The sequence below is a fragment of the Muntiacus reevesi genome, chromosome 7 (assembly GCF_963930625.1).
Source record: "Muntiacus reevesi chromosome 7, mMunRee1.1, whole genome shotgun sequence".
Lineage (NCBI taxonomy): Eukaryota > Metazoa > Chordata > Mammalia > Artiodactyla > Cervidae > Muntiacus > Muntiacus reevesi.
In genome coordinates, this window is record NC_089255.1 from 54,734,694 (window position 1) to 54,754,751 (window position 20,058).

The 20,058-nt window shown below is 37.0% G+C and overlaps 1 protein-coding gene across 1 annotated transcript in view; it reads left to right on the top strand.

The window, feature by feature from the left end:
* WDR72 (WD repeat domain 72) overlaps positions 1–20,058 on the top strand; it is a 212,871-nt gene that overhangs the window by 184,808 nt on the left and 8,005 nt on the right. The gene's annotated exons all lie outside the window — the stretch shown is intronic.

A 20,058-nucleotide genomic window follows, 5' to 3' on the forward strand; every position in this document is an offset into this window, starting at 1 on the left:
ATTAAATGGAGAGTAACTGACAGGTCAGAAGCTTCCTGCCCAGCAGATTGTATGTATGTGTATGTCTGTATGCGTGTTTGTAGTCTGTCTTCTTCCATATCTGAATTAACACCTTATATTTATTTTTTACCACTCCGTTCACTGGTGCCTTTCATTAGCAGAATCCTCTTCAAGGGAATTGCCACCTCTGGTTTCCTTTCTTTGACCAGATAGCTACTGTTCGAATCTTAAATTAATGGTTTTATATAACTCTATGATTCATAAATGGGATTCTGATTTTTTAGTTTGATTTGTATATAGCATCATAATTGTGCATTTGTAGAGGGAAACAAAATTTATGGTAAATTTATGTCCAGATATACCATTGGAAGGGAGATAGGACTTTCTGCCTATACTTGTCTCTGTACTCTGTACATAGTTGCTTAAAGGCACTTACTTTCCTCAGAGAAGATGCTGGAAAGAGGAAGAGGGAGAGTGGTTTTGATCTGATCTCCCTTCTAAGCTATTTTTCTAACACAGCAATCAGAATGATCTTTCAAAAAGGTAAATCTAGTCCTACCACTCCCTGTATAAATTATTTTGATGTCTTCTCATTGCATTTAGAATATGACACAAAATCCTTAATGAGTTCTATTAGGCTTTTGGTTTGATCCCTCTGTCTCTCCAGTTTTAGTCCTTGCCAGTTACTTTCCCATTTTCTGTGTTTCAAGCATGCTGGGCTTCTGCCAGTCCCCAGACTGGGCTGAGCTGCTTCCTGCCTTAGGACTTTCAAAAACTTTTGCAAGGTGCTCATTCAACCTATACTGTTTTCCATCACCCACTCTTCACCTAAATTCTACACTTATTCAGATCTTACTTTATAGTTTGCCTCCTTAAACAGTTTTTCTCTGGCCTCCAACCTTCTTTATGTTGACTTCATTATCCATTCTCATAGCAACCTATGATTTTCTTTCAGATCACTTATTTTCAAGTGTACACATCAGGAATGTGCTCTTGTCAAAAATGACCTCGCCTTTCTTTTTCAGTCTGTGTCCTCCATATTTTAAAAAATCTCTTCAAATAAAAAGGAAATGGCAACCCACTTCAGTATTCTTGCTGGAGAAATTCCATGGGCAGAGGAGCCTGGCAGGCTACAGTCCATGGGGTCACAAACAGTTGGATGCAGCAACTAAACAACAATTATACATATATGGCAAAAGCAAACCTTCTGAGAATTGACTTAATAATTTTTGACATCCTAATTTTTCAGCAGAATCTATCTACTGAATTCTAGTTCAATCAAGAAACAAAATGGTCTTGCCATTCCCCCTGTCATATTTTCCAAAAGCATTCTGTAGTCACCCAACATGATGTTTATCATATGCAGTGGTAATTCCTTGTTCACCCTCTTCCCTGTTAAACTGTAGATCTATGAGGACATCAACTATGCCTATTTTTTTTTTTTACTGTTTTCTCCTCCCAGAACCTTGAATAGTATCTGATTTACAAATGTCCCACAAATGTATAAACTGTTCAATGAATAATATATTGAGTAAATAAAATGTTAAGTGAAATAAAATTCCTAAAAATAATATTGCCCATACCTAACTTCCACATAAACTGCATGTACATAGATGTGTGTGTTCTGTATACTCAAGGCACAGCTGTTGGTTCTCTTTCTTAAGTTTCCCCAGATTCTTTTTAGAGCTTCTTGCCTGTCATTCTGAACCTTCCCTGTGTTGGTAGTAAGAAGAGGAACACACAAATGGAAGCACTATTTGCATTGCTCTCCATATGTTAATCTCTCTGTGTTGATTTTGAATTCTAAAAATGTCTTCGGTAATTACCTATGACTTACAAATCCCTTCTACCAAATGGCTCTTTCATTTTTAAGTACCCAGAACTGGCTTTTTAAAAAAATCTTACAACCAGTTATAAACTAGGGAACAATATGTAACATTTTACAATCAAGCTATACATTTCCTCCCAAAAAAGCACAGTGTGTGACATGGTCATAAAATGATTAGCATTCAGTACAGATAGATCCCTCGGTGTGTACTTTTTTACCTCACCCCAATTCCCATTGCCTTTATAAATTAGTAAATGGAGTTTATCAAAGATTAATGTCTTGCTTTTTCTTTTTGGTGACTCTCTCTCCTCAAAATCACTTTCTTTGAAGTCAGTTGAAATTCTGCACATGGTCCAGATGCACATCAGGAATTCTAAACCTGGTGGGTGATGGAAACGAAGCACACTGCACCGCAGAGCTCAAGTCCTCACAAAAGGCCTTCTCTGCTTATCCCAGGGGAAGAAGGTGGCACTGGCTATTTCTCTGCTAAGTCGTGTCCAACTCTTGCAACTAAACCACCACCATATTCCTGAGCTTCCTCCCAAATGTCCTTTGATAAGGTATTTCTCTTATGTTAGGCTTCCCAAATAGAAGAGAAATGGCCAGTGCCACCTTCTTCCCATGGGATAAGCAGAGAAGGCCTTTTGTGAGGACTTGAGCTCTGCGGTGCAGTGCACTTCGCTTCCATCACACACCAGGCTTAGAATTCCTGATGTGCATCTGGACCATGTGCAGAATTTCAGCTGACTTCAAGGAAAGTGATTTTGAGGAGAGAGAGTTTGTCACCAAAAAGAGAAAGCAAGACATTAATGAATGAGTTGATGAATACCCTGTGATCAATTTTATACCTGTCATTTTTCACTGGTTAAGGTGGCCTCAGATTCAGTATAGATTCATATGGCAGACAAATCCAAATGGTCAGTTACAAAAAAGTCATACAGTTTACCATATCAACCTTGTGAAATCAGTGGCATTGTCTTTTTTTGTGGCCCAACATTCATTGCTGCCATGAAAGGACCTCATTTTCTTTTGTGCATTTCTGCAAATACAATAAATTCATTTGTCCTCCCATTTCAGATGCCATAGGCATGCCTGGAGCACCTACCACTAGATCAATTCCTCTATCATTCCCACAGAGTGGTCAAGAGGTGGGCAAGTGCCATTAACTCAACCAATCAATTAATCTTCTGAGTTTCAGAACTATAAGCTGAGTGGGGCACAGGCAGAAGAAGTGAGTTAAATCCATTCATTCTAGGAGCAGAATTCAATAGAGACTAATGCAGTTCTTGCTGCAAAATTTTGGACATTCTTTGTTCTTTCTGCTCTGGGTCTGGGTTTCCAGCCTGCCCCTTTACCCTACAGTTAGTATCTTAGGAAATGATCAATCTTTAGTGCTTAGACCACTGAAACCTGAGTGCAGAGATTACCACTGAAATGCAGAGACTGATCACCACTATGTACCCAACACCTCATACAGGACTTGGCACTCAGTCAGCACTCATTCTATATGGAATGAATAGTATGATAATAGTAATGCTTCAATTATTCTGCAATATTGGAGCATGAACTATGCATGAAACTCCATTCTAGCAGAAATCATTTGTAGACATTTTAATGAAAATACCCCCTCTGTTTCAATTTTATGTTTAAAAGCTATATATATATATTTATATATATATAATTGTTTAGTTCCTCATATGATGAATATTATAATCCTCAAGAGGCTGAGGCTATACTGAATAATAACTCCTAAGTTCAGATCTAAGGCCATGTTCTCCCTCTAAAAAGGAATCTTTATGATTTAATATCCATAATTTAAAAAAAATCATTATGTGATAGGACTAGATTCAGAGAATTAAATAATTTGATTATCTAAACTTTTTCCTTATTAGAATAAAATACATCTTGCTGTTTGTCCAAATCTGCCTTTGTATCTTTTAAGAGTGCTTTAGAGTTTTCCCCCAAATAAATTTTGAAGATTTCTTTTAAAAAAAAATTATTGTAAACCAAACTTCCTTTTTAATTATATCTTCTAACTGGTTTTTGTATATATTTTGAAACAATTTATATATGCATCTGTGGCTCAGCTGGTAAAGAACCCACCTGCAATATGGGAGTCCTGGGTTCAATCCCTGGGTTGGGAAGATCCCCTGGAGAAGGGAACGGCTACCATGCCCAGTATTCTGGCCTGGAGAGTTCCAAGGGCTGTATAGGCCATCGGGTCACAAAGAGTTGGACACGACTGAGCAACTTTCATACTACTTTACTAAATTCTCTTGTGATTAAGATGGATAGGTACATGCTCTATTTAATGGCTTAACCTAATTTTCAAGAGAGAGAGTTGTTTTATTGTTATTATTTGATATGGTATTTTATGGTGCTATCCGTCCTAGAAATGAGAGAGAAGAGGAGGATCAGTAGCAAGTAAGTCACAGTTTCTATGTTTTAGTTTTATACTCCATCAAGTGACCATCCTCCAGTAATGTTTTTGCCTTAGATGGAACTGAGCTAGATTAGACTTTTAATTTCAATACCAGCATTTTCTTAAAACATATATAAATGGGAACCAGTAAGAAACCTGGCAATCAAGGATTATGGATAAATAATACTGAAAGATCTGTGAATAGTTTCCCTGAGTTATGAGAAACCAATTTTACTTCTTTCCTTAGAATCACAGATGACTTTGTATGGAGTTTTACTTGGTTATAGATAATATCAAATGGATGCCAAACCCACGTGTTCACTTAAACTATATTTTTAGATGGGCCACTAATATTGTCTTCTAGAGTTCTGAAATTTTAAGTGAAGTACAAGATTATATAGCTATTTAAAATATTTCTTTTATTATATCTGAGAAATCTTAGGTATTACTAGATATGTATGTATGTTAGTCGCTCAGTCATGTCTAACTCTTTGCAACCCCACGGACTGTAGACTGACAGGCTCTTTTGTCCATGGGATTCTCCAGGTAAGAATACTGGAGTGGGTAGCCATCCCCTTCTCCAGGGGATCTCCCTATCCAGGGATCAAATCTGGTTCTCCTGCATTGCAGGTAGATTCTTTACAATCTGAGCCACCAGGGAAACCCATATAGATAGTAAAATAAAGTACCTTGAATTGAAGGCTAAGCATCTTATTGCTATTTATACACAGTTCTAGGCAAGGACATATATAATAATAGTAATGATACTGGATTGATTTACCTTTTGCTTTCTAGCCGTTAGTCTATAGTCTACACTGCAAGATTTAGCTCATTTAATTGTAACAATAATCCCATGCATTTGGTAGAATTATCACTATTAATCATTATAACTATTTTGTATGTGAGGAAAGTGAGACACAGAAAGATTAAGTAACTTGACTATAGTTATCCAGTTTGTGGATGAGCCAGAATTTTATTTGAATTGTCTAATAGCATATGGATAAATTCCTATAATAATAAACTACTTGTATTTCAGTTGTGAAAGCTTTTTCTTTTTTTAAGCAAAGTCCTAAAACTAAATAGTGATCTTAAACAACATTGAAGAAAACACTTATAAGAAACTAGTCAATTACAAAAGAAAAACAATATATGTAATTCTGCTGACATATAATCATACTATATTTTTCAATTAAATCATCACTCTTAAAAGTAGAATCCCTGTATTGCCAAGTACAATCCTTGCCAAATATCCAGACACAATCATGGGCTTTAAGGATTACAAGTCACATAATAAAGGATAATGACCTAAAATTAAGCACAGCAATATAGAAAGCTTGGACTGCCATGCTCTGTATAAGTCAGCAATCTGTTAGTTTAATGTGAGATTAAGGAGCTGTGTAAACCACAATTATGCTGCTTTTCATTAAGAAAAAATGTGATAATGGTGTTCTATAAAATTCTTCCTTCTATTTACTTCTGTTTAATTGGATTGGGGGCTGCTTAAACATCTTTGAATTGGAGCTTATAAGAAGATGATCCCAGCTGTTTTTCAAAGCTTAAGGCAGCAGGCGGACAACATGATCATGTCAAGGCTCATGCAAAAACCTTAATCCTACTTTTTTTTCATCAACCAGCTACTGCAGCCCAGTGTTTAACCTTCTAAGTACTAAATATGCTTTGTCACTGCTTTGGTAGATTTGTCACTGAATTGTTATTGTTTTAATGCTGTTAGCTTGCCTGCCATTAAAAGATCTTCTCATTTCCCTCTGACTTGGGATATTGACCATGTTATCATTAGAAGTCTCAGTATGCAGCTGATGTAAATGCTGCTCATGTAAAACAAACATAAAAACCTTGAATTTTATATACACACATAGATATATTTATATATATGCTTTTTAAAAACCCTTTGACTCATTAAAAGAAAAATGGCAGAATCTGAATTCTGATGAGATAACCCATACCATTAGTCACTTTACATTCTGCTTGTAAAAAACAAATACACAAATACATATAATAGAGAATATTGACTTGTTCATTCATATGTTTATCCAGTCATTTATTAATTTGACAAATATCAAGCCCTTTCATGTCTTTCCCCAAGTTCTATAGTAGATACGGGAGAGCAAGCATCAAGATGGTAACTAACTAGTTTCACAATCATAACCCTCAGCCAGATCTTTGGACCTCATTGTTGGAAGCAACTAAAATAATTTAGAGACTCTTATTTTTTTCCTCTAGCTGAATTTTGCCTAGTCCAAATATCCAGCATCTTTAACCTTAGAACTATCAGCTGTAGTTTTACCTAGATCAGCAATATCACAGTATTTAAAGAGTAAGGGTTAAATGGTCAAATTAGCTTTCCCTACAGCTACACAGACTACTTGGATGGTGATGCACTTTCTTTTCTCTTTTCCTTTGGAGGATGAGTTGTAAAGGAAAGAGGGAGTGGCTCTCTGATGTGTCCCAGTGGCAGTGAGCAGCCAGCAGAAAAGCAGATACAGTTAATGCTCAGCTGCTCAGACCAGTCAAGCAAACTACCAAGTCCCAGCTGTGCCTCTTGATGTTTTCTGATTGCACCTACTCCTCAATCTGTGAACTGTTTTCTGGACTCAGATTCATCAAGCGCTGCCGCTTTAAAAACGCATGCAGGCAGGCATCCTAGGATATGCCATTATAAGCTGCTGCCAGGGGATCTTCTAAGAGATAAATGGAATCTGTGTGAAGTAAATTAGTGTGAACCAGTCAATCTGAGTGTCAGCCTTGAGCCACTTCCATGGATAACTAGCTGGCTGACTGCAGTCCAGGGTCTTCTGCCATAAGTAGGTTGGGATCTCTAAGACTCTGTTCCACAAGATGTGGGGACATTGGGGGACTGTTTATTCTTGGAAGAAACTCAGTTTGATTGGTGTTTTAGATTTGTCAGTGAAAAGGACTTGTAAAGTATTTTTGTTCGGCTCCCTACTCTGGCTGTACTGAATATCTCCAAGTTGGACAACTGCTTTCCTGTAGGAAATATGAGAGAAATGCCCTGGAAAGAACCGCTTCCTCCTTGCTTAGGCTGCCATTTTCACCCAACCATGCTATGGTTGGTCTGAGCCTCGTAAAATCTTTAGGATTTTAAAACAAAGTAATAACCATCATTTGGCAGTGTTTAATACAAATCTCCTCTCCCTTTTTGCTTTTTGAAGAATAAATCTGTGTGATCTTTAATTCATGAAGAAGGGGAAATTCTATGCAAAGCCTGATGACTGTGGTTCCCTGTAGATACCCAGTGTGGAAAATCAAATTTTGGCCGTCAGGGGAGGACGGGGAAGCCCCTCAATAGCAATAGAATGAGAAAACCATTTAAAATACTTAAACATTCAATGGAAATAATTTAGAGATGAAAAAAGCATGTGAACCAATAGAACAGTAAGAATTATGTGATATGATTAAATGGTAAGTGTAAATGGTTCTATTATGTAAAAATCACGTTTCCATAATTCAGTATTTCTTTAGAGATCTTAGTCTGTTCTTACATTAAGATCACAAGAATTCATTTTATCTAGTTAAATTATGACAAAGCACCTTTATTTCTTTATCCCTTTATTACATTAATAAATATTTTTATCACCTCCCTCTCTGTAGAATGAAATATCAATGAGATGGTTAAACACAGAATAAAAATGTATAAAATAGAATGAGAATAATTTTAGATCTCATATTTGGGGGAAATTTTTAAGAGTATTTCTACCCCCATCTCCAGGAAAGCAGTTTGTGAAAAGAAAAAAAAAAAAATCTATCTTGGAATAGGAACTTGGGCAAAATAATAATTGTTTAACTATTCAATAATAAGTTTATTTTCTATTTCTGATCACCTTTTCTGAACTTATGTGCTTGAAAGGCAGTTTTTGTGTATTTTATGTGAAGGTACCACTATTATGGTGTCCGTGGAGACACATTTTATATATAAGAAACATTTCAGTATATAGAGTGTGTCTATGGATGTTAGATGGCATGAATCATAGCAAAGATCAAACCAAATGCTTTAAAAATTGAGTGACCCTTTCCTTGAACTAATGAAACAAAAATGGGATGTCCTGTGAGAACAAAATTTGTTTTATGCCTGTACATTGAGTTCAGAGAAATGAAGTCCCTAGGGGAAATTTAACTTTATGATTTATGAGAGTACAGAAAAGAAAGTGGAAATCAGTGCATTTTCTGTTGTCGGGTAGGTATAGTATTTTGCAATGTATGATTCTTATTTTATGAAGTTCCTTGAAGGGAAAGGAAGTGAGTGTTGTATAAATTATGCTATGGCCTAGAGATCTTGCTTAACATGGTCCACCATTGTCTACATAACCTCATCACTGCTGAGAAAGTAGACTTCTTAGCCATTGCTGTCCATAAGTTAGCTGCTCCATGATCATTAGACTCATCATGTTTGTGAAGCAAGCATGTGCATGTGTGCCAAGTTGCTTCAGTCAAGTCCAATTCTTTATGACCCTATGGACTGTAACCACCGGGCTCCTCTGTCCATGTGATTCTCCAGGCAAGAATACCTGGAGTGGGTTGCCCTTCCCTTTTCCAGGGGATCTTCCCAACCTAGGGATCGAACTTACATCTCTTTATGCCTCCTGCATTGGCAGGTGGGTTCTTTACCACTGGGAAGCATACTAATTATAAATTTCCAGCAGCCTGAGATAAGCTAAGAATTACAGAAGTGGACACACTAGGTCAGCCCTATGGTTCTCCTAGCCCAGTCTTCTGATTGCAGCACCAGAGGTTCTGTTGTGGGCAAAGTTGCCCTGATGGCATCAGCCTCAAAATATCAGATGTGTCTGAAATAGCTGGTTTCCCTATTAATGCAGACCAGTGAGGTAGGCAGACGAGAGAACCAAGGAATGGATAAGAAGAATAACACAGGCCAGTAAAATGCTAGAAAACAGAAGAGGGGAGAAAAACTGGTGCTAATTTTAGGTTGTCGAAGATTAAATGAGAGACAGAATTTGAGCTGAGTTTTTAATAAGGGGGAGTTTTGGGCAAGCAGGGAACTAGAGATTGGTGTGAGAGAGGATATCTCAAGGTGGGAACCTAAACATAGTGCCAGTGTAGAAATAAATGGCACATCCAGGAGACAATGAGCCCTTCCACCTGTAGTGTATAATATCAGAATCTAAGGTGGGGGCAGAATCTAGTGCCTCTAAACATGAGTTGAGACTGTGTCCTAAAAGGCCTTGCCATCTATCCATGGCTCCAGAATTTCCCATTGCTGACTGAATAGAGGTGATCACAGAGTTTTTACATAGAAGCTACATGACCAGACCATGACTTTACAGACATGACTTGTTTCAGTTTAAAGAGTTACTGCAGGGAGAGACACTTCTTATCAGGCTATAAAAATATAGGCGTGATGGAGAGTAGGGTGGGAGTATAAGCTTCTTGAAGAGTTGGAGGAACTAGAGGTGCGTAACAGTGGTGGTAGATATATAGAGTTTCTTGGCAATTTTACAAAAATTGGTCACTTTCATCTTCAGATTTACTTCCTTGCTGGAGTCTTTGTTGTTGTTCAGTTGCTAAGCCATGTCTGATTCTTTTTGACCCCCATGGACTGCAGCATGCTATCCTTCACTATCTCCTGGAGTTTGTTCAAACTCATGTTCCTTGAGTTGGTGATGCCATCGAACCATTTCATCCTTTGTCACTCCCTTCTCCTCCTGGAGTCTCAGTCTCCCTAATTTCTTCTTGAGATATTTTGATAGTACATAAATTCTCCTGCCCTCAACTTGCTCCTGGACCTTTGGTTGGCCTCTTAAATCCCACTGTGTCCTATATTGGCTGTAGTCACTGGAGACACATGCAGGGTTCCAGGTGCAGAAGCTCCCTGGGTTTGTTAGTTGGTTTTCTTGTGGTTAGTTTATCATGTTGATCATCCCCTTCCTAAAATGTCAGACTTATGTTAGCTATTTGTTTACATTTTTATTTAGACCTAATGTTCTTAAGGGTTTCCCTGGTAGTCAGTGGCAAAGAATCCACCTGCCAATGCAGAAGACACAGGTTTGATCCCTGGGTCAGGAAGATCCCCTGGAGGAGGAAATGGCAACCTACTCCAGTATTCTTGCCTGGGAAATCCCAGGACAGAGGCGCCTGCCTGGCTACAGTCCATAGGGTCCCAAAGAGGTGGACATGACTGAGCAACTGAGTGACCGAATAACAACAACAATGTCCTTAGTCATAACATATGATAGCTCAGTCATGTTCTTGTTACATATATTTTGGATCATGTTTTTATTTTGAATGTTTTCCAGAATTTTATTCTGAAATGTGTATATAGCATGTATTACCACTGATTCAGCCTTACCATTGATATCTATAATTAATCTAATCAACCTAACATTTTACAATCCAGGAACCTTTAGTTTTGCCTGCAGTTTTGGAGGTTTTACCACATATTCTTCAAAATAATTTGTAACCACTTATTAAGAGAAGTGTTTCACACTAATCAGGACACTCGTTTATACTTTCCTATCTAGAAATATCTGCTTGTCTCTAAGCTTTGTTTCCTATTTCTTAGTTCTGTAATTTTAGCATCTCTTTTATATCGAACCTAGTTTTCCAAAAGTCTCATTAGATTATATTTGCTGATTTCCCTTTATAATAGCGTGTTTGCTATTTAAAACTTTGCTTCTTTAGGTCTGTTTCCTTTATCCTTTATCCTTTATTTATAGATGGCAATAGCTTGCCTAGGATCAAAATGAGACTCTACCACTTGCTGCTGCTGCTGCTAAGTCACTTCAGTCGTGTCCAACTCTGTGCGACCCCATAGACTGCAGCCCACCAGGCTCCCCCATCCCTGGGATTCTCCAGGCAAGAACACTGGAGTGGGTTGCCATTTCCTTCTCCAATGCATGAAAGTGAAAAGTGAAAGTGAAGTCGCTCAGTCGTGTCCGACTCTTCGCGACCCCATGGACTGCAGCCCACCAGGCTCCTCCATCCATGGAATTTTACAGGGAGGAGTACTGGAGTGGGTTGCCACTGCCTTCTCCAAACTCTACTAGTTACCAAGGTTATATTTGTATTCTATTGTACTATAACCATCTTTTAGAGATACTAGTACAAATACTGAGTGTTATGCAGTGACACAGCCTGAGGATTTGAAAAGACAACTTTCCATTATTTATCCTCAGAAAAATTAATATTTTTAAATGCATGGCTCCACTTTATATGCCTGACATAAGAGGCAGTCAGTGCCAATGGATCGCCTATATTTTCTATGTCTGGTGTGAGTAGATGTGTGAGGAGAGTAAGGTTGCTACTAATTATAATACAGTGGTAAAGCACATTATTATCATCCATACATGACTTCAATTCAATTTCAATAAATTCTCTAGTACATACACTAACATGCCATTTTGATGTCATTCAAATAAAAATAAATCACATTCAGAGTACCCAAGCCTAATGATACAAAATATGGTAACTCAGACCTTTTCTTCCTTGCATCCTTCTTAATGTTGACAAAGAATCAGAAAATGAAGGCATAGTCTAGATAATTTGATTTCCTTATTTTCCATTTCCTACCTAGGAGATGAAAGAGCTCTGCCACTTGACTAACCATCTGAGACAAGCATTTTCCCTTGAGACAGAGACAGCTATCAGCTGGGAATTTGAGACTGCCTGCCAATTGTTTCTCCATGCTGATAGTGTCTTTTTAGGTTCGGCCTATGGAAAGGTTGCTGCTCTTACAAATTCCGAAGGTAGTGCCATTTGACAGTTTCTTCTCCCACTGATTCTAGAGAAAAATATTTTGATATTTTTCCTTGTGGATAACTGTAGAGTTTGCTCTGGTGTAAATTGCCCTATGCTGTGCATCCTTATCTTAAGTTCACATATAAATCAAGCTGATCTCTAGTCTCAAATGCTAGCATGAGGCTCTTTTGATTGAAGGATCTCTTCTGTTTTCCTGACCTTCTTCTAAATTTTCAAATGCAAGCTGGGAAGTATACTACACATTCCTCTTAGAATTCTCCCTTTACCGACTGTTCTTCAATATATCAATACATGGGAGGGAATCCATTTGTTTTCTTCTTGGGAATCTATTCCTGCTTTCAATTTCTTGAAATTCTGAACAGTAAGATTTCTGAACAGTAAAAATACACAGGGTTTTGTCCTTATGAGAAAAGTCAAATGACTTTTACAAAATCTAAACTGCATTAATAATGTAAGAGTTAATTTCTAGAATTTCTTAGAGCTATTCCATCACCTGTACATCCTTTCAGGGATGAAGGGGTCCTTTCAAATAAAATGTTCCTAAGTCCCTTTGTCTTAAATAATTATCTCTATGGTTTAATGTATAAAGTTGAAATTGAGTTTGCTGATTTGACCAGTTTATTTTCTGCATTAAGAAATTATCTTTACCAAATTATAGATAAATACAAAAATAATAATAAGTAATATTTCTCTGGATTATTTCCACTCTGAATTTACTCACTATTGACCAGGGAGGGACCAAAGCTGTAGAAATTATTTTGACTTGATGATAAAAAAGAAAAAAGTGCTTACTCATCTACTCACCACTTTTCTCCCTGGAACACTCCTTGCCAAGGAATAGGTACTCTAAAGGACACATAAAGAACTCCAGGTAAACTTCTCATAGGTAACTCTGAGAACTGGCTTAGAGCGTGAGGAAACGCAGCAGAAATAGGAGAGAAGTTTGCATTTTTCCTGCTTCTTTCCTTTTCTATTTCCCAAATTACACATTTCCTTTTTCATACCTTCCCCATCCTGCGTCCAAATGTCTCTACAGTCTGTTTCAGCTGAGAATTTAAATAATTTGATTAGAGTTGGTTTTCATGCTAGGCTTGACTAAGACAAAATCACTTCAGGGGCTTCATTTTTACATTAAAAAAAAAAAAGGGTTCTATTGATTCTCCCTGTAAGAGATTTGACAGGAGGAGAAGACTATTCCACAGGAACACCACATCTCTATAACCATATCCACTCAAACAACTATTGAGAACCTCTTCATGTTTGGGGTCCTGAAGCCAAGTCTTCAGAGGAGTCTAATGCCATTTCAGCCTAACCCAGTCCAGACCTAACTTCCAGACCAGGGTTTTTCCACTGCAGTTTTGCTTCTTGCAATTGTTTCATGGATTCAATTAATTTAGTTTAGGATGATTCACCTTGTACTGAAGTTCATATTTTCCAAATTGTTTGAGAGGTATAACTTTTTTTTTTTTTTTTAAGTTTGGTTTTAAAGATTGTTTTACACCATTGGCAAACATCTGATGGATGCTTCTATGCCAAGGTGTCACCTTGTTTGTCCTCAGGAATAGCCATACTGCAGCCTCAGTTCTTGGAGAAGGAAATGGCAACCCACTCCAGTATTCTTGCCTGGAGAATCCCAGGGACGGAGGAACCTGGCAGGCTATAGTCCCTGGGGTCGCAAGAGTTGGACACGACTTAGCGACTAAACCACTACCACCACCAGGATCAGTTGTGGCTTGGTCATCTTTCAATAGGGCCCCCTCACCCTGGCATTACAGTCATCCAAGCATCTCTCTGAAGTTGCCCTGATTTCCTCTGTCCCTCAGTCAGATGAAATTACTTATAGGAAAATAGCAATTTTAACTCAGAAAGGGCCTCAAAAGCCTTCTTTATTTCTAAGATTACTCTAGTAGCCACTTATACTCTTTGTATCCTGTTCAGTGATATACTCAGTGGTCAGTTGGTCTTAGATTCTTAACTGGCAAAATATTCAGGTCTCAGGACAGGAAGATGTCAAGGAAGTTGTCCAGTCCTATTCTCTCACTTTATTAGTGAAAGCACCAGAGTCCAGGTAAGTGAAATAACAAGATCAAGGTCATTCTATTAGGGACAGAAGTGGAATGAAAAACATATTTTCTGGGTCCTATTAATTAAGTTTTTTGCCAGTACAGCATGCCCCCCACCCCCACCCTGGGGAAGTAAGAAGTTCATCTCTGTAAGGAAGTCATTGGTGTTCATCTTTGCTTCAATTAAAACATATATTTTAGTTCAGTTAAGTGGCTCAGTTGTGTCCAGCTCTTTGCGACCCCATGGACTATAGCACACCAGGCTTCCCTGTCCATCACCAATTTCTTATATTTGGGTAAAAAAAAATGAGGAATTTTATTTTACCCAATGCCTGACCTTAAGAGTTTTCCCTTCAACTACAGGTGAAATTAGTTATTGCTTTTTTAATTCTTAGAAATTCTTGTTAGCAGTTTTACTCAGTAATTTCATAAATAGTTCAAGTATCTGCCTTGTATCTTACATTAGGCTAGATGTACTTTCTTACTTGTCAGCCTTACCAAAGTAGCCTATTGCTCAAACTTCCTGGATAGCAGGAAAAATTTTATATCTTAATATTAATTTTAATTATTAATTACTTTATTAATTAATTATTAATTATATATTTAATTTAATTTTACTTTCTCATTCCCATTTATCATCCCTCAAATTAGACATCTACAGTACACCTCACTGTAGAGACTGGCTATAGACAAAAAATTTTTCCCTTAGATAGTAAATAATTTGATCTTCTGTGTTTATGTATTATATGTATCCCAAAATATCTCATGCTTAAAGCAATTCACACTAGAAAATATCACCCAGAAAATAATATTCTATGTCAGATTACACTTGCAGAAAGATAGTAAAACACATAAATCTAATCTTAACTCATCTTGCTGAATTGTCCATAAAACAGTTATTTCTTAGTTATAAAGCAGCACTAGATATTTTATTTATTTCTAGGCATTCCTATATGTTTTTTTTTTTTTTCCCCAGTCTCCAGTGTACACTGAATACAAAGTAAGCCTAAAGTCTGATGCAGGATGTAGCTATTGCTATTTAAATATAATCAGGAGGTCCTATCACTTGTTTATCTCAGTAGATACTCTTTAAGTAGGGGTAATATGTACATAGCTCTTTAGCTACATATGTTTTTCTGATAAGACATCTGTCCAGAGAGAATCACTCTGTGAACTGAATTTGTGGTCTGTTCAAATGATATCTTCTTTGTTTCCAACCTTAGTATTATCACTTAAAGTCTTTTCACTGATTATGCCTCTTAATTTAAAACGTATTGCAGTTTTCTTGTGGTCAGTCAGGGTCGCACGAGTGTTTAATTCTACTTGAACTTATTGTAGCTTTTCTTTCTTCTAAACCTATAGAAAGATATTTAAAATTTATTCACAGTGATTCCTTATTATTGAGAAGAGATCTAAATTATCAGCAAAGGAAGTGATCAATTCTTGGTCACCACATTGAGCTGGTAGATTGTAACTCAGGTCTTTGACTTCTTTTCCACTACTCATTCCTAATTGAGCAGAGTTTTAGTCTTTCCTGATCTCTGCAAATTGCGCATTATTTTTATGCCTTTGAATAAGGTGCAAATAAGATTTCTGTCTGAGTTTTATCTACTACTACAGTGGTTTATTCTACTCTGTTGACCAGCATTTCAAACTGTTGTATCTTTTTGTTAATGATTTTCCTATCACTATCTCCAGTACTTCCCTAAACTCCATATATATGCCAGATGGGATTTATTTTTCAGTCACTTATAAGTCATCATATTGAAAACATTATTTGCATTACAAATTTTATTCACACTGTGATTGATATGGATTTTTAACAAAGACTCTGTATATACTACAGTAGTGGCCCAGCATACAAGAATCAACGACTGTTTGTGGAGATGATGGAGACTTTTCCCAGTGGTCATTCTCTCACTATGGAGGGGAAGGATGTTTCTTGAAGTTGTTTGTTGCCTTGACCTGCTGCTGCTGCTAAGTCACTTCAGTCGTGTCCGACTCTGTGTGACCCCATCCCTGGGATTCTCTAGGCAAGAACACTGGAGTGGGTTGCCATTTCCTTCTCCATGCCTTGACCTAGCCATCTTCAAATTTTAATGAATATTTGCATTTCTGCAAATGATGAGAAAAGGCAGGAATTTTTACACATTAGCTGAAGCCAAAATAGTGAATAGAGGGAGGTAAAGGAGCATACCATAGTGGCTCAGACAGTGAAGAATTTGCCTGCAATGCAGGAGAACTGGGTTTGATCCCTGGGTTGGGAAGATACCCTAGAGAAGGAAATGGCTACCCACTCCAGTATTCTTGCCTGGAGAATCCATGGATAGTGGAGTTACAGTCTATCGAGTCAAAAAGAGTTGTATATGACTGAGCGACTAACACTTTGATTTTTCAAAAGAGCATAACCACTGCTGACCCTGTCACTGTATTTGTTTCAGTAAATTCTTCTATAGAGTCCTTGTCATAAAATTTTCTGTGCTTTTTCATTATATGTTCTTAAGTGTAATTTAAAAACTACTTATTTTGTATTATCTACAGTTGAACCTTTTATTTCTTTAGGAATTTCTTTAACACTAATAATTAAGCACACCATAGTCAAAGGCATCTTCACCAAGTACATGGACTTTCTCCCCTATCTAGCTTCCAAAGGTACTACAAAGATATTTAGAACACCAGCCTTGTAGTTGTCAATATTTTGAGGTGTGTGATGAGTAAATGGAACACCTTACATCGTTTAGTGGTAGAACTGTCAAGGAGTGTTTATCTTTTTTGCCTCTCAACCCCCAAATGTAGACTATTTCAGAATGCATTACAGAGGAAATAAACAGTTGATTTTAAGTTAAGGATGAGCCTAGCAACCATTTGCACTATATTGATGTCAAAAGTACCTCTCTGCCAAGCTCTAAAATGCATCTTCAAAAACTACTGAAAATATCCAAGAACTTTAGTGATGAACTACAAATGGACTTTAGTATTGATAAATAAAAATCAATATGTATAGTGAAAGGACAACTTACTGTGATAAATGGGCCCACCATCGTAAAGATCAAATTATCGACTATCTACGGCAAGGAAAAACCTGTCTATAGCTAACTTCTACAGGTGAGAGGAATTAGCCACAACAGCAATTCAGGGAAAGCTCAAAACAACATGTAAGGAGAATCATTAAAAATACATACAAAAGTAGGCAGCAATACTCTGTTAAATATATCTGTGACACCAGGCTACTGTGTTTCTTTGGCCAGGCCTGAATTCACATCTTTTCCTTTTGCAGAGAACAAGCTCCTTTTGGGCTACTCATATTACTTCTCAATGAGATTTAATTCAAATTTCACTTCCTAACACACCCTATTGCAGGAGAATTACCTCTGCATTCCTTAAAAACCATGTTACTCTTGGAATATTGTCTCTAATGCTCCTATTAGTTAGTTTCTATTATAACTCAACTATATCACAAGTTATATGTGGGCACCTTAGAAACGCCTCATTTTTTCATCCCTTCACATGATCTAGCACAGAGCTCTATGCTGTGCCTGATAATCACCAGATCAATATTTTTTTATTTCATCATTTTTGAAATTATTCATTAGAGAAGCCTAGGCCACACATCATGTCAGAGTTAGATGACGTCACACATCACAAGAAACACCCAAAAGAATAGTTGCAAACACTGGCCTATCAAAAAAACAAAAAAGTGGAATGGCAGTAATTAACCTCTCCAATGTCTATTGTTCCCAATTGACAGAATGTAAGAATTTCTTCCACAGTGAATTTAACCAGATACTCTATAAGTCACCCAGTAAAAACTAAAAGGCAAATCTTGTATCATCTCTCAAATATGGAAGCAAAAGTGCAATTAAGCCAAACAACTAATGAACAACCCTTTCTACTCTACTACTCTACTCTACTCCCCCCCCGACACAAACAGACCCTCCAAAATCTTTCTGGAGACAAAAATACCTGCAAAGGTACCTTATAGTGTGAGTTTAATAAAGTTCATGCAGCTAAAACTATTGGTACATCTAACTTTCCTGTTTTCTTGAAAGATCTGGAATGTCAGTTCATCCTGGGACTACTTTATTGCCACTAAATCTGGTGGTAGGCATGGACTTTGTTGTTCTAATACCATGCTCTCTTCAGCTCTTTGAGGCCCCTGTATCTAGAAGAGCATTTTGGAGGAATGACTAGATAAATGAATAGATGCAAGTTTTAGATGAAAGAATAATGTGTGGGATGCCAAGTATGATATGTTTGCCCAAGTAAACACAGATACTGCTTCATTTTCTGTCAGTTGTATGGCTAATTCCCTATTACAAATACCAACAGAAGTGTCTCAGAAAATTAGCAAGATATATAAATATTAAAAAAATCAAGAAAGTAGGCCAGAAAACTTTGACCATTGTAATAGTATTCTGCAACTTTGATGCATTTAATTATTCCACTTAAACATTTCAAAAAAATTTGTGGATTCAAAAGTAAACTGTAAGTATGATCTAAACTGAGGAAAACTAAAAGCAGTGACACCAAAATAACTACTTAGGCCATACATACTACTTAGCTCTCCTTCCAAGTCATGGACTAACCCAACACCACCACTTTGTAAATATACATCTTTCATCTCAAGTGGGCCTAAACAAGAAGCTGAACAGATCAAACTAAAGATAAAGCATATGTACTCTTGAATCAGGAGGACATCCAGTATGCTACCTCTGCTTCATTCATTTACTCATCACACAAATCTTTAAGAATACTTTCCATAGCCCAGGGCATACACAGGTAAATAAAACAAACGTGGTACCTACTTCCATGCTTGTTTGTTTTCAGAGAACTCAAAATGAAAAGTTGTGTGTATTTATTCAAAATCAGAATTTTGTATAGTTTTTCTCATATTTTATTCCCAAATAAAAAGTGAATTCTAATTCTGTGCTTGCCCTTCCACACAACAAAGCGGCATTATTGGTATTCTGAGAGGGTGGGTGAAACTGGACAGGATATTTAGAACAAAATAATGTTACTGGTCTCCTTTAAATGTGTGTATATGGGTTTCAGGTTATGGGCACCACTGCTATGCACACTCCATGAAAACAAGACAGGAGTCTGGGAGGTGTGAGCTCTCCTAAGGCTACTTTGGCCCTCAGGCAGCCCTCTGCATCACTTATTGAATGTGTGAAGTAACATAAGCTCTAGCCTCTGCATTTGCTCCCTCATCTCCTCAGGGAGGCTTACAAACAGCAGCCAGCCCACTGCCCTGGGCCAACAGATTATTTCTTATTAAATATCTATGCTAAATATATATATATATAAACATATTATGACATAAATATATATTTCCTCTATTGCATTTACGGTTCATAAATAATATGTTGTGTGTGTTATCAGGACCTGAGGAGACAGTGGTAATGTTCACCAAAGAAATCTGGGATAGACAAAAGTCCATACTGCTTGGCTTTAGATGAGTACAACATAATTTACATTATTTAAGGCTTGCTTTGTTTTGTTATTCAGTGTCTTCATGAAGACCACATTTATGCTTCCTGATTCAGTGATTCCTTGAACAAATATAATAAGGAAATATGTTACTTGTAGAAAAATGTGGAAACTTAAGCCTTTGCTTCTCTAACAGAGCTAGTAGTTGTAATGTGTTTATAGGATATTTTATATTCCTATTTTCACTTTTGTTTCTGTGCATAATTCCTACTCAGAAAATATCTCATTGCAGTTGTGTGAAGACTTACCATTCAAAAGACCTTATATCAAAAGAGAGGCTTCTTATTATCATTTGCAATGTATTCATCCTATCTTTTAAATTTTATTTTTATAGGGATTTTTTATTTGTGTTTGGAACCATCATTTTTAATTTGATGAAATGAAACCAAAATGCATGAAAAGTGTTCATCCACTGTGATTTGTGTGACAAAAAGAACCACTGCACCAGGACAGAGCTGGTCCTGTTGCTGTTAATTGACTATACTCTTAGATTTAGGCAATAA